The 13871-nt window shown below is 46.9% G+C and overlaps 1 long non-coding RNA gene across 2 annotated transcripts in view; it reads right to left on the bottom strand.

Annotated features, from left to right (window-relative positions):
• The window catches only part of LOC115645382, a 107818-nt gene extending 94155 nt beyond the window's left edge, over positions 1 to 13663 (bottom strand). Inside the window, exons 1-4 of one of the 2 annotated variants that reach the window (XR_003998726.1) lie at positions 12647 to 13663; positions 11706 to 11824; positions 11192 to 11288; positions 9039 to 9078 (exon numbers count right to left, since the gene is read on the bottom strand). This is a non-coding gene — a long non-coding RNA (uncharacterized LOC115645382). Of the gene's footprint in view, positions 1 to 9038; positions 9079 to 11191; positions 11289 to 11705; positions 11825 to 12646 lie in introns of those variants that run through there. The other variant, XR_003998727.1, reaches the window with a different exon arrangement.
• Between the last annotated feature and the right edge of the window lie 208 nt (positions 13664 to 13871).

Below are 13871 nucleotides of genomic sequence, written 5' to 3'. Positions count from 1 at the left end.
ATGCCAGAGTTCTGTAAACTTCCCCAAGGACACCCAAGTGTTAAAGTTATACCTATTTAGGAGTGCTTGTTCATTCCCAACCCTAAGTTGGAGGCCCCCGGCCAAGTATATTTTGCGGGATAGGAGGTCCATGCACCTAGCCTCCTTTGACTTAGGAGCCGGGGCTTGTTGGCCATGACGCTCTCGTTCATTCACCGACTGGACAACAAGAGAGCAAGGAAGTGGGTGAGTGTAGAGATATTCATACCCCTTTGAGGGGACCATATATTTTCTCTCTACTCCCCTTGCTGTAGGTGGAATTGAAGCTGGCGATTGCCAAATGGTGTCTGCATTAGCCTGTATGGTGCGGATGAACGGAAGAGCCACTCTAGTAGGTGCATCAGCAGATAGGATGTCCACGACCGGGTCCTCTATTTCAGGGACCTCCTGCACCTGCAAGAGCCACTCACCTCAAAAGGTCCTGATGGGCCCTGAGGTCAATTGGTGGAGGACCTGAGGAGGATGTCCCCGCCACTGCCTCACCAGGCGAGGAGGAGGAGGAGAGGCCCGGGACCAAGGGGTCCTGTGGTGGCTCCTGTACCTGAGGGGCGTCATCTGCATCCGGTGGAACCTCGGTGAATGCAGATGGAATTGGAGCCTCATCCGTGCCCATGGGGGGGGGGTGGCTTAATGTCGCCTCTGGTACCCGGTGTTCTCAGGGGGCTGACCGTTGAGCCACGGATGGAGCACCTTGGCTTTGGTGGTATGCCCACGGTGTCCAGAAGGACCAGTGATAAGGCCTTTGCTCGTGGTTCTGTCTCTCTGGGAATATATGGCTGGGGACATCAGAGTCATGCTCCCGATGACAGGATATGCTACCAGCCTGCGATGACACCGATGTGTGTCTTGAAGGCCACGGCGGTGCTGATAGGCCCTGGGAGGGTGCCACTGTTCTCAACACTCGGGCCCGGGGCGGTGCCGGGGAGAGGTACTGGAAGCTATAACAGCACAGCGAGGAAGTCCGGGACCTTCTACCACATTGGTGCGGGGATGTCAACCGAGATCTCGAGTCCTTTCGTCTGGAGCGAAATCGGTGCCATGAGCCAGATTGGTACCGGGAGTATCTGTCCGGCGAACGAGATGTCGAACGGTGCCGCTAGTGTGACTGGTACAGCGATGGAGAGCGGTGCCGGGAGCGGAACGGCGCAATCGAGAGCATCTGCGAGACCGGGATCTTGAACGACGTCTCTCTGGTGGACCAACGGAAGGAGGCCTTACCATGGCCAGCTTGCCGATGGATTGTATGACCCGCACCGGCGGTGCTAGGAGTTGAGGCCGTTTGACTCTGTCATTGTGATGAGCTCCCTTGCCGTGGAGAAGGTTTCCAGCATAGAAGGGAGGGCAAGCTCAACCACAGCATGAGCCGGGGAGCTGTCAGGTGCTGGACTCGATGGCCCTTGTGAGACCGGAATCGACGGTGCCGAGCTTGGCGGAGGTGCAATCTGTGGTGCCACAGTTGACAGTGCCGCGGCAGATGACGGTGCTGGACTAATCGTCTTGGAGGAGCGCTCCTTCCATGGAGCAGAAGTCGAAGCACTATGTTGCTTCCCGGGCCTCAGGGACACGGAGTGGTGCGAGCAGATGTCGGTGCCAGTAAGGGTTGGTGCCGAGACTCCTTCTTGGTACCGGAGTGGTCCGGGGCCGAAGGGGCGCTCGTTACTGAAGCAGTCTGTTGGGCGCTCGGTGCCGACGCTGCAGGACTAAGTGCCAACTCCATGAGGAGCTGTTTCAATCGAAAGTCCTGCTCCTTCTTCGTCCTTGGTTTAAACGACTTGCAGATGCGGCACTTATCGGTAAGGTGGGATTCCCCTAGGCACTTGAGGCAGGAGTCGTGGGGATCCCCTATTGGCATCGGCTTTTGGCACGCCGACCACAGTTTGAATCCCGGTGCCTTGGGCATGGGCCCGCACCGGGGTGGAGGAAAGGGGCTAATCCCCGATTCCCCCTTAAACTATATACACTAATTATAAAGACAACAACTAATACTAGCTATAACTACAAGAACTCGAACTATACACACAGTAACAGCAAAGAACTACGAGTAGTTAGGGATGTGGAGATCAGCAAAGCCACGCTCCACAGTTCCAACGACAATCATGGGCAGCAAGAAGGAACTGAAGGGCCGTTGGGTGGGCAGGGGTATATATCCAGTGCCATAACGGCGCCACTCCAGAGGGCGCCCAGCTGACCCACCAAGTGTTGCTAGGGTAAAAATCTTCCGACGAGCGTGCATGCGGCGCGCACACACCTAATTGGAATCGATATGAGCAAGCACTCGAAGAAGAACCATTAAAACAACCTACTTTGTGATAGCACTGAATGAAAAATGTTTCATTCTGTGCAAGGCAACATTATAATTATTTTTGAGTGGCTAAAGTGAAGTAGTATAAAAGGAAAACTATTAATGCACTCCTTTTTCTATGATTGCTTATTTAAGCCATATGCAGTAATAGCCCAAGAGAACTATCGCTGTGTCTGGTCAAACCACATTTTCGATATAGCTTTTTATATAGAAAATCTTATAAACTAGCTGTGTTACATAAAACAATATTTAGCTTTATTGCTGTAGAATTCACTGATGCAAGATATCATGAACATCAAGACTTTAGAAAGATTGAAGGAAATGATCAGGTATACTAGATACGATTTTTTAAAGGGATATATAAGTCCTCCTGCATCAGGGCACAAGCTATCAACTGATGGGATTTGGACCTTGGGAAGTAACATTCCCTAAAGCAGGGGTGAGTAAACTTTTTGGCCTGAGGGCTGTGGTTTCTCAAATTGTATGGAGGGCCGGTCAGGGGAAGCTGGGCCTCTCTAAAAAGCTAGGCATACCATGGCCCCTGTCCCCATCTAACACCCACCCTCCTTCTTGCCCTCTGATGGACCCCCCCCCCAGGGCTCCTGCCCCATCCAACCCCCCCCGTTCCCTGATGGACCCACCGGGACCCTTGCCCCATTCCCCTCCCAGCTCTTTGACCTCTGACTGCCCCTGGACCCCCCACCCCTAACTGCCCCTGCTGCCCCATTCCAAACCCCCTCTCCTTCTTGACTGCCCCCCCGGGACCCCTGCCCCATCCAACCACCCCTTTTCCATGACCACCCCGGACCCACTTCCCCCTAACTGCCCCCCACCCCAACTGCCCCTCACCATCCCATCCAACCCCTCTCCTTCCTGACTGCCCCCCCTGGGACCCCTGCCCCCAGCAACCACCCCTTCTCCCTGTCCCCTGACTGCCCCTGGTACCCCCACCCCTGACTGTCCCCTGCTGCCTCATCCAACTCCCCCATTCCTGACTGCCCCCTGGGACCCCTGCCCCACCCCCCCTCTCCCTGACCGTCCCCAGAACCCCCGCCCCTGACTGCCCCCCTGCTGCCCCATCCAATCCCCCTCTCCTTCCTGACTGCCCCTCCGGGTCCTCTGCCCCCATTCAACCCCCCTGATCCCCACCCTCTGACCACCTCAACCTCCATCCACACCCCCAGCCTCTGACCACCCCCTGAACACCCCAGCCCTCTATCCAACTCCCCCTGCTCCCCGCCCCCTTACTGCTCTACCTGGAGCACCAGTGGCTGGCAGTGCGGCTGGACAGGCAGCAGCGCGGCCCGGATGGAGCCAGCCAAGTACCACGCAGCACAGAGCACCGCGTCAGGCTGAGGTCTGCAGCTGCGCTGCTCCAGGAGCTCGCAGCCCTGCCACCCAGAGCGGGAAGGGGGGACAGCAGAGGAGGGGCCGGGGGCTAGCCTCCTGGGCCAGGACCACAGGGGCTGGGCAGGAGGGTCCCGTGGGCTGCTGTAGTTTGCTCACCTCTGCCCTAAAGATTGGTTGTAAGGGTCTACTGTGGGATTTCTTGTACCTTCTTCTGAACTACTGGACATGGGTCACTAAGTCAGGATACTGGACTAGATGCAGGAACTGGTCTGTTCAATTAACTACCCCAGCAGCCTTCCTGCCACCTGGAGTCCACAACCCAACATCAGTCCCTTTTCTTTGCTCACACAGCTCAACGTTGCTCTGGTAACCTGCCTTCCGAGGCTGCATCCCTCCTCCCAGTAGCTCTCCAGGGACCCAAATCCTGAGATGTCCCAGGCACCTCAGCACCTAGTAATTTTTTCTTGTAACATGGGCTGTCTGTGCAACCAAATGTGATCCAATTGAAAATATGAGAATGGCCTTTGGAGAAAGAGTTGCATGAAGGCTAACTGCACTTTATATGAATAATAAGAAGCAGCTGTCACATTGCTTTCGAGAGGGGCATATGCTCCATTAGTCCTCACCTAGCTGCACTTTTACAGAGGTGCCATGACATGTGCCTTCCCATCTTTCCTCCACGCCTCCACTCTATTCACTCTCACTTGCTATTTGCATGATACTGCTGTTGCTGGTGAATTGAGCGGTAAGAGTGCTCAGGTTAATGGAACTGCTCTTTGAAGTAGGCAGGCATTCTCTGGTGTCAAGGAGCAACGAGAGATACGAAGTGGTCTACAGTAACTGCTTAACCCACTGCTCGCATCTGAAAACACTGGGAATTACAGAAGTGATGACTGGGTGTTGTAGCACAGAAAATTGAGACAATGCAAGAGGGAGCTGCTTCCACAGGCATCTGATGAGCTCCCTGCCTCCTACTCGTTTGATCCTTTCAATGCTCACTATAAAACACTCCAACAGAAGACAATGCATTTCTATCTCTTTCTATTACATTGTCCACAATCACCTATAATGGCTTTGAGGCCAACATATCAAATTATATCTATTTAGCCAGCAACTGAGCAATGTGGGCTGCAGGCAAATAAAAGACTATCAAGGCATGTATTGTTTGGATATTCTCCTTTATATATATGTAATTGCTTCCCATGACCTCCAAAACCATCCATATTCCAATGGAATCATGAAACTATTGACTAGGAGCAGGGGGCAGGGGAGAACTTATGGAGTGTGGGAGAGAGGCTTCAGAGAAGTTGGACCTAGACTATGGGACTCTGACTGGTGACCTTGTCACTTTCAGAACTAAATGCAAACTTCATCTTCTACTGAGTTTTCCTTTAGAAAACCTCTCACGTACAAGCACGTACACCATCAAGCTACAGGCTGGGTAGGAAGAAAAATATGTTCAGATAAGCAGTGTGGCCCAGTGAACAGGCTCCTGGCCTTGGAGACCTGGGGTCCATTCCCAGCTCTGCCACAGACTTGCTGTGTCATTTCACCTCTCTGTAGGCCTCTGTTTCCTCTACCGTTCTTTGTCTCACCTATCTGCATTTTAAGCTATTTAGAATAGGGGTGGTCTCTTATTACATGTTTACATAATACCGATTACAGTGGGGCTCTGATCTCACTTGGGACCACAAGACACTACCATGATTCAAACAGTACATATATCTATTTTCAAATTCTTGGATGGCATTCAGGAACTGCAGTGATAGGGGCCATAAATATCCATCTACAGGGAAAATGTCCTTTTACTATGAATTAAATTCCCATCACACCTGGCTGTCATGTTTGATAGGCATAAAAATGCTTGATCTAAATATCGCAGTGAGGAACAAAGATTTTGAATTGTCATTTGGCAGAGGCTTCTCCTTCCCCTCACCAACAGAAGGGAGTATTTACTTTTGCTCTGATACATCTTTCCCGTGTTGCTCTGATGTGCTGTATTTAAGAGAGTTGATTAATTGATATTTAGAACAAACTCTCTCCAGACTAAAAGCCTGATTTCTTAACTGCTTGTTTGTATGCAAATAGGGTACATGTTGGCTCTTTTGACTTTTTGAAAAATAAGATGTTTTAAACCATTGTAACTACTACTTTTGTTTGCTTAAATATCAGTTGTGACATATTTTTGTCACAGCCAACCAGTTTTCCAGTGTATCATGCTTATGAGGCCAGATTTTTGTTTTCTTTTTTTAAAAATGTTCCATTTTTGCCTATAATTTGCAAACACATTGCAGGCAAAATTTAGATAATTTATATACATGTCTACATTTACATTTGCAAGGAAAAAGCTAGAAGCTGGATCCACGTAGATCCTACCAATTATTCCCTCTAAGCCGCCAAATTCCACTGCCTAAATAAAGAACACATCCAGTTGCAAATAGCATGCCAAAAAGGTGGCTCTGGAATACAGATCGTGCTGATTTTTGTGCTCATGCCTCCAAATACCTCTGTCTAAATAAAGAACTCATCCAACTGTTACTTCCATGCCAAAGTATTCTGGAATACTGCCTATCTTGGGGCTGTGAAACACTGGATCCAGGACATGGATCCTGCCAAGTTCCCCAAACTGTTTATAGTTTAGTCAGCATTTTTTTTCTAAAAAACAAACTGGTAACTCTAATATGAGAGTATCATTTCAATGAAGTCTTAGTGGAAATGGTACATTAACATCTCAATGACCATGTGTCAGACTGCAAATTAGATTTTACACACACACACAGAGGGAGAATATCGATCTCTGTGTCTTTTAATAAGTAGTACTTAATATTTCTTATTGTTCAGCACCCAGAGTGTGCTAGACAAATTACAGATCACAGGAAGGGCATGGTACATTTCCTGAAGAGTTACAGTCTCAGTATAGATATAACCTTCCGACCTCAGGTTGTAGTCCTGCTGGCTGGATGTAGAACTGGGGGTTAAGCCACTGCCCAATAAAAGATGGCAGGTTCATTACAAAATAATTAAGATCTACCCTGAGGGCATGCTTATTTCTGGGAGGCTTTTAACACAGTGCCTGGTGGCATGTGTGTGATTGCTTTAATCTCCCCGAACATGCACAGATCCATTCAGTACTGTCTTCAGGGGAAAATGGGTATAGATATGGCCCCATCCATGTTTGGGTGTGAGGCAGAAATTCAATCCCCCCAAGGTGTTCTGGGTTTGTTTGGTTTCTTTTAATAAAAAAAGAAAAACTGATCAGTGTTGGGGACTCGGACTGGGGAGACGAGACAGGGAGGCACTGCTGCCCAGCACTACTGCCTGTTGTCAGATGCTACCAGTGTGGTGCTCTGCTCTGTTCAATGTTGATATCAATCGGCTGCGTGCATGTGTTCCCTCTGTGTGCTGTCCCAGCTCTTTGAAGATAGCTGACACAGCAGACCCGAAGAGAACCCCCAATGACCACAGAGTCTAGTAAGGTAAGAAGGCACTTCGGCCAGGTTTATTGCCGTACGAAGCACAATAATAGTTCCCTGTAGATTTTTACTCTACAGGACATACTACGAATATGTATCCCCGGTCAATAGACTCAGTTCAGTCAGTGGCAGGACTTTCCACTGCCCCCTCAGCCGGACAAAGACACCGCCCCAGGGATGCATTCTTATACACAGGTACAAACAAGTTACACATCACTCCTGATGTACTGAGGTAAAACCCTTCCACATAGCAAGGTACAACCCCTCTACGCAGTAAAGTGCCGCCTCTCACCTTGTACAAGTTGGTTCGAACAAAACAACTCTATCCACCATATTACCCTTTTGGCCCTGTCATTGGGATGGGTCAGCCTGTTCCTTGTTATGTGTGGAGTGTACAAGTATGCGAATGTTCTGCTATCTGGTGTCCAGTACCTTTTAGGTATGTCTCTTTTTGCAGCATCAGCCCTTTCCTTGCCAGCTTCTGTGAGCAGGACCTGCCTCTGGGTCACAGCTTAACTTCGCTTTATGTTAGCAAAGTCTTGACCATTACCTTAGTTCAGGCCTTAGGCCTCAAACCAGGCCTCTGATACCAAGGTTTATATCTCAGGGCCTCCTCTTACTACACTGCCCTGGCAACTGGCCTATAGAAATGTGTTGGCTTCCCTGGATCTACAGAACAGTTTTGTACTGCAAGCAAATTGTTCCTTCTACAGTAGAAGAGGCTTATGAGATTCTGTCATGTCCCAATCAGAAATGTAATATTGATCCCCATGCAAACATGTTCCTGTACTGATGTGTTCCTATGCCCTTTTAGAGGTTGGCCCTGTAAGGGGAATGAAGGATGTGATCACCAATATCTTTAGCAAAAATAAATATCTAAACTCTGGACATTTAAAAATCACAGAATCAAAACTCAGTCAGCAGAGGAAGTTTTCATAGACATGGTTACAGGCTGACTGATTTGGAATCCAAAATGGTCCCTTTACACTATATAGAAGTGTGATGGGGTGTACTAGGCTTTTGCTGCCTCCTGCTGGAGGCCTCACTGTATTGATGCACCTGGTCCTAAGGTCACAGGGTAGGAAAGTTCAGACTTCCAAAAAATGCCTAGAGAGGCCTCCCATGATCAGATGCAGGCAGAACCAATCAGAGTTGGTTCTCCAGCACCTAGACAAACTAGCAGCAGGCAGAGGCCAACAAAGGCTCAGTATGACTGATAAAAACGGCTAGATGCTGTGACGATGCGGTTCTGGCGGGACCCAACTGAGAGTGCCAATTCAGGACCAATTGCTTAAACAGGGCAGTCACAGCCCCAGGCTGGGGTTTTTCCACCTCTAAGGCAAACCAAACCACACAGACAAAAATGACTTCGGTTTTACCCCACTGGCTAACCACAAGTCACACAAGCAATTTCCTTAGACACTCCAGTCTCCCAGTATCACCACCAGTCCCACCCATCCTGGGGATGAATGGTTATGAAAACCAACACCCCAGTAAAAGAAAAAGGTTCTCTCGATCCCAAAGGACCAAGCCCCAGACTCAGGTCAATATACACATCAGATCTTACCCACAAATCATGCTGTTGCCAATCCTTTAGAATCTAAAATCTAAAGGTTTATTCATAAAAGGAAAAAGATAGAGAAGAGAGCTAGAATTGGTTAAATGAAATCAATTGCATACAGTAATGGCAAAGTTCTTAGTTCAGGCTTGTAGCAGTGATGGAGTAAACTGCAGGTTCAAATCAAGTTTCTGGAAAACATCCCCAGTTGGTATGGGTCATTCAGTCCTTTGTGCAGAGCTTCAGTTTGTAGCAAAGTCCCTCCAGAGGTAAGAAGCAGGATTGAAGACAAAATGGAGATGAGGCCTCCGCCTTATATAGGCTTTTCCAGGTGTAAGAACACTCCTTTGTTCCTGCTGTGGAAAGTTATAGCAAAATGGAGTTTGCAGTCACATGGGCCAGTTTCTGCACACCCTGCTGAGTCACAGGGCGTAACTGCCTTCTCTCGATGGGACAATTGTGTAGGTGATGGTCCTTAATGGGCCATCAGGCAGGCTAAACAGAGCTGACACCAACTTGTCTGAGATCTTTCCCAGTAACACAACACAAGTTTGAAATACAGACAGCATACAGCCAATATTCAAAACTTCAACTACCAAAATGATACAGACATACAGACAGCATAATCATAACCAGTAATCCGTAACCTGGTCTTAGACATCTTATATGACCCCCTTTACCTAGGATTTGGTGCCACTACAGGACCTTGGTTGCAACCCATGTTCTATATGGTCCCAGTTCATATCAATAACGTCACAGATGCATTTCTAGTAGTGGACAATTCTGGATGAAGCTAAGCTACAGAAAAGAGGTGATCCCTGTCCTAACCCATGTAATCTGGGCCAGCAGCTCAGGCCTTCACCCTGATAATATTTGTCTTGGATCTCTATTATGGACTTCAATGCTCAGGGGGCTACTTTGAGTTCAGCATAAATTTGCTTTCCTATAAACCTGAGGTGACCCTACTCCACAGGTGTCAGGCTCAGACAAGCCCTTGACAAGCAGATAAAAAGGGATTTCATCCACAGTCTCAGAGAAACAGGTAGTAGTATTTAGGACTCATGCATGCACAAACCACAGCTTCAATAATTTGAAAATGATTGAGGAAACTGGAAAGCCTGCTAAAATGTATCACGGCTTTGTAACAAACTAGTGCCAAGTTGTCATAAACAGATAGTCAAGGGTTAATAGAACAGAAGTACTTCATGTCTCTTTTCCCTGTAAAGGGTTAAGTTCAGTGAGCCTGGCTGTCACCTGACCAGAGGACCAATCAGGGGACAGGATACTTTCAAATCTTGAAGGAGGGAAGTTTTTGTGTGTGCTGTTAGATTTTGATTGTTGCTCTCTCTGGGTTCTGAGAGTGACCAGACGTGCAACCAGGTTTCTCTCCAATCTCTCTGATACAGTCTCTTATATGTCCAGACTAGTAAGTACTAGGTACATAAATCGAGTTAGGCTTATATTTGTTTTCTTTATTTGCAAATGTGTATTTGGCTGGAAGGAGTTCAAATTTGTATTTTGCTGAAAGGATTTTAATTTGTTCTTGTATACTTAGGCTGGGAGGGTATTCCCAGTGTCTATAGCTGAAAGACCCTGTACCTATTCCATTTTAAATTTACAAAGGTAATTTTTACTGTTTTTCTCTCTTTAATTAAAAGTTTCTTGTTTAAGAACCTGATTGTTTTTTTATTTTGGTGTGAGACCCCAGGGGACGGGGTCTGGATTCACCAGGGAATTGGTGGGGAGAAAGGAGGAAAGGGGGAGAGAGAGGCTAATTTCTCTCTGTGTTAGGATTACTGTCTCTCTCAGGGAGAGTCTGGGAGGGGGAGAGATAAGGAGGGGGGAAGGTGCATTTTCCTCTCTGTTTAAGATTCAAGGAGTTTGAAACACAGTGATCTTCCAGGGTAACCCAGGGAGGGGAAGCCTGGGAGAGGCAACGGTGGGGGAAAGGGTTTACTTTCCTTGTGTTAAGATCCAGAGGATCTGGGTCTTGGGGGTCCCCAGGCAAGATTTTGGGGGGACCAGAGTGTACCAGGCACTGTAATTCCTGGTTGGTGGCAGCGCTACAGGTTCTAAGCTGGTAATGAAGCTTAGAGGAATTCATGCTGGTACTCCATCTTTTGGATGCTAAGGTTCAGAGTGGGGATTTATACCATGACACAAGTGCAAATCATATACTTGTTAGCACAGTCAAGAGACTTGCGTCCAGGCCAAAGTCATACTCATAGCCCTAGTGGGGATCCACCAACACTGATTCTCCACTTTCTAGGAACTATCAGTGAAGCCTCCTATTTCACGTCCATTGGATTCAGATCTAATTTCCCAAGACCTTGGTTGACAGCTCCATCTGAACATACAAGCTCTTAATTTAAATGCATGAATGCTCTATGATTAGATGACAGAGTCTTGTTCAAAAGATGTGCAGGATGTCCTGCTAAACAGTAGAAAGCATCTACTGGGGCTACTTACCTTTCTAAATGGAGATGTTTTTTTCATCTGGTCATGCCATTCTGGTGTTTTGCTATCCTGTTCCTTGATCCTGCACAGTCTAGAATACTTATTGTACCTGAAACGCCAAGCATTGACCATTAGTTCATTCAAGGTGTACCTAGCGGCTCTTTCTGCGTTCCACCCTCATGCAGATAATTGGTCTGTTTTTTCTAACATGTCAATGAGGTTTCTCAAAGGCTTGGACAAATTGTATCCCCAGGTGCACGATCCTGTCCCCCTATGGGACCTGAACTTATCACGGTTTATGGGTCCTCCATCTGAGCCTTTGGCTACATGCTCTCTACTACATCAATCAATGTAGGTAGCATGTTTGGTAGCCATCACCTCTGCAAGAATGGTAGGAAAGCTGCATGTGCTGATGTCTGAGCATCCCTATACAATCTTCTCTAAGGACAATTTTACCTTTGCCCTCATCTAAGATTTGTCCCAAAAATGGGATCTACATTCCATGTCAACCAGCCAATTTACTTACCTTCATTCTTTCCGAAGCCACACTCGAACAGAGAAGGGGGACATTTGCACACCCTGAATGCCAGAAGAGTGCTGGCATTCCACCTCAATAGAGCTAAGCAGTTTTGTAGATCTTCTCAACTATTTTGGAGATAGCAAACAGAATGAAATGACAAGCAATCTCTACTCAAACAATTTCTTCTTTGATAGCCTTATGTATCCACATGTGCTATGATCTGGCTAATATCACTCCGCTGAAAAGGGTCACAGATCAAACAAGATTGCAAGTGACCTCAACAGCTCTTCTGGCACATGTTCTGACTCTGGACATTTGTAAAGCAGCTACCTGGTCCTCAACTATAGCTAACTTATCTAAAGGTAGGGTAATAACTGGGATGTTTTTATCTAAATTTCTCTAATTCTTCTCTCAATAGGGGAAAAGATTCAGCACTGCCCCGAGTTCTGTCTTCAGCCGAGGATGACTGAGAAGGAACTGAGGGGGTTGGGACATGCGTGCACCAAAGAGACTCCAATGATGCCACGAGACAGCAACTACGCTGGAGTGGAGTGCCTACAGGGACAGTACTCAAATAAGAACTGTTTACTTCCCACCATGTATCAGAGGGAACATCCTTTTCAGTGATGCTGTGTTTTAGCTATTCCCACAGCTGCAACACAAAGCCTGACCACTTCAGCAAAAGCTCCAACCTCAGCAAAGGATGTAATTGTTGTCTGTGGTTAGTAAAGCTGGTAGCTGTTTCAAACACCTGGTCAGTGTATAGGGTACTTCCTAACCTTACCCAAGTTGTCTGTGTAATTACTAGGGCCCAGATTTTTAAAGGTATTAAGGTGCCTAACTCATTGAAATTGCTCGGATGTCGGTGCCTAAATACATTAAAAAATCTGGGTCCAGGTGACTTGTGAAGTGTTATTTATCACTAACCATCTAATTGGCATACCTACCCTTCTCAGGATTTTTATGCTGAGTTGTAGATTAAAACTGTTCCTTTCAGAAGAAAACAAATGGTTACAAACATGTATTTTCTTTAAGAAACAATTATTTTTTCTTACAAAAGCATGGTCATGTTACAAAATTAATCATGAATAGGCCTTAATTCTTTATATCAACATGTAATTACATACTAATGTAATCAAGTTTAAGTGCTCCAATTCCATCAAACAAATAAGAAGCATTTACCCCTTTAGTTTCTCCATAAGTTTAATACATCTGGTACACAAGATATATTTGAAACTGGTTCCAGGGCTTTGATTTTCAAAATCAGTAAATTGTCCCATCACTAGATTTAACTGAAATAGTTCCTTCTGAAAAGGTAACTGCATTTCTCATCTATTGATGTTACGCCTCCAAATTATAACATGAGATTTGGGTTTTTTTTGCCAAAATGTTTTTAAGTGCTATTTAGAATTCAGAATCACAACCACATGATTATCCAAGGAACAGGAAACTAAAGCAATTAGAAATGCTTTCAAGTCAATACAGAGAAAAACCACATAAAACAGCAGTCCATTAAACCATCACTATTTGGAACTGAATTTAAGGAATCAATTAAGAAGGAAAACTGAGTGGGAAGAAATAATTACCCCTAATTGTCTCAGAAAGTGTTAAATGAATCATCTATTAGAATAAAAGATACTAGACATTTCCTACTTAACAGAGATGATAGGAACAAAGGAAATACATCATCTTAAAAGGAGTTTGCTTTTTACAATGGCCAATGGTAAACTACATTACATTGGTTAAATTGTGTCCTTTGCTGTCCCTGTCAGGTCATTCATGGATATTACATTTTTGCATCTGCTTCTGGAGATGAAAGCTGATTATTTTTCAACATTTATATTGTAGTACACTGGAGGGCAAATTACTGCCCGTGGACCAGATCCGGCCCATCAGGGCTTTCAATCCAGCCTGCAGGATTGGCAGCCCCGTGGTGCAGCAGGGCTAAGGCAGGCTCCCTGCCTGCCTTGGTCCCATGCCGCTCCCGGAAGCGGCCGGCACCATGCCCCTGCAGCCCCTGGAGGAGGGGCAGGGCAGAGGGCTCACTGCATTGCCCTCGCCTGCAGGCACCACTCCCCCCGCAGCTCCCATTGGCCAGGAACGGGAAACCATGGCCAATGGGGGCTTTGGGGAGGGGGCATACCCACAGGCGAGGGCAGCACACGGCAGAGC

This window comes from Gopherus evgoodei, chromosome 2 (assembly GCF_007399415.2).
Source record: "Gopherus evgoodei ecotype Sinaloan lineage chromosome 2, rGopEvg1_v1.p, whole genome shotgun sequence".
In the NCBI taxonomy this organism is placed as follows: domain Eukaryota; kingdom Metazoa; phylum Chordata; order Testudines; family Testudinidae; genus Gopherus; species Gopherus evgoodei.
The sequence above is the reverse complement of the archived record's forward strand: the minus strand, read 5'-3'. Positions and strand labels throughout refer to the sequence as shown.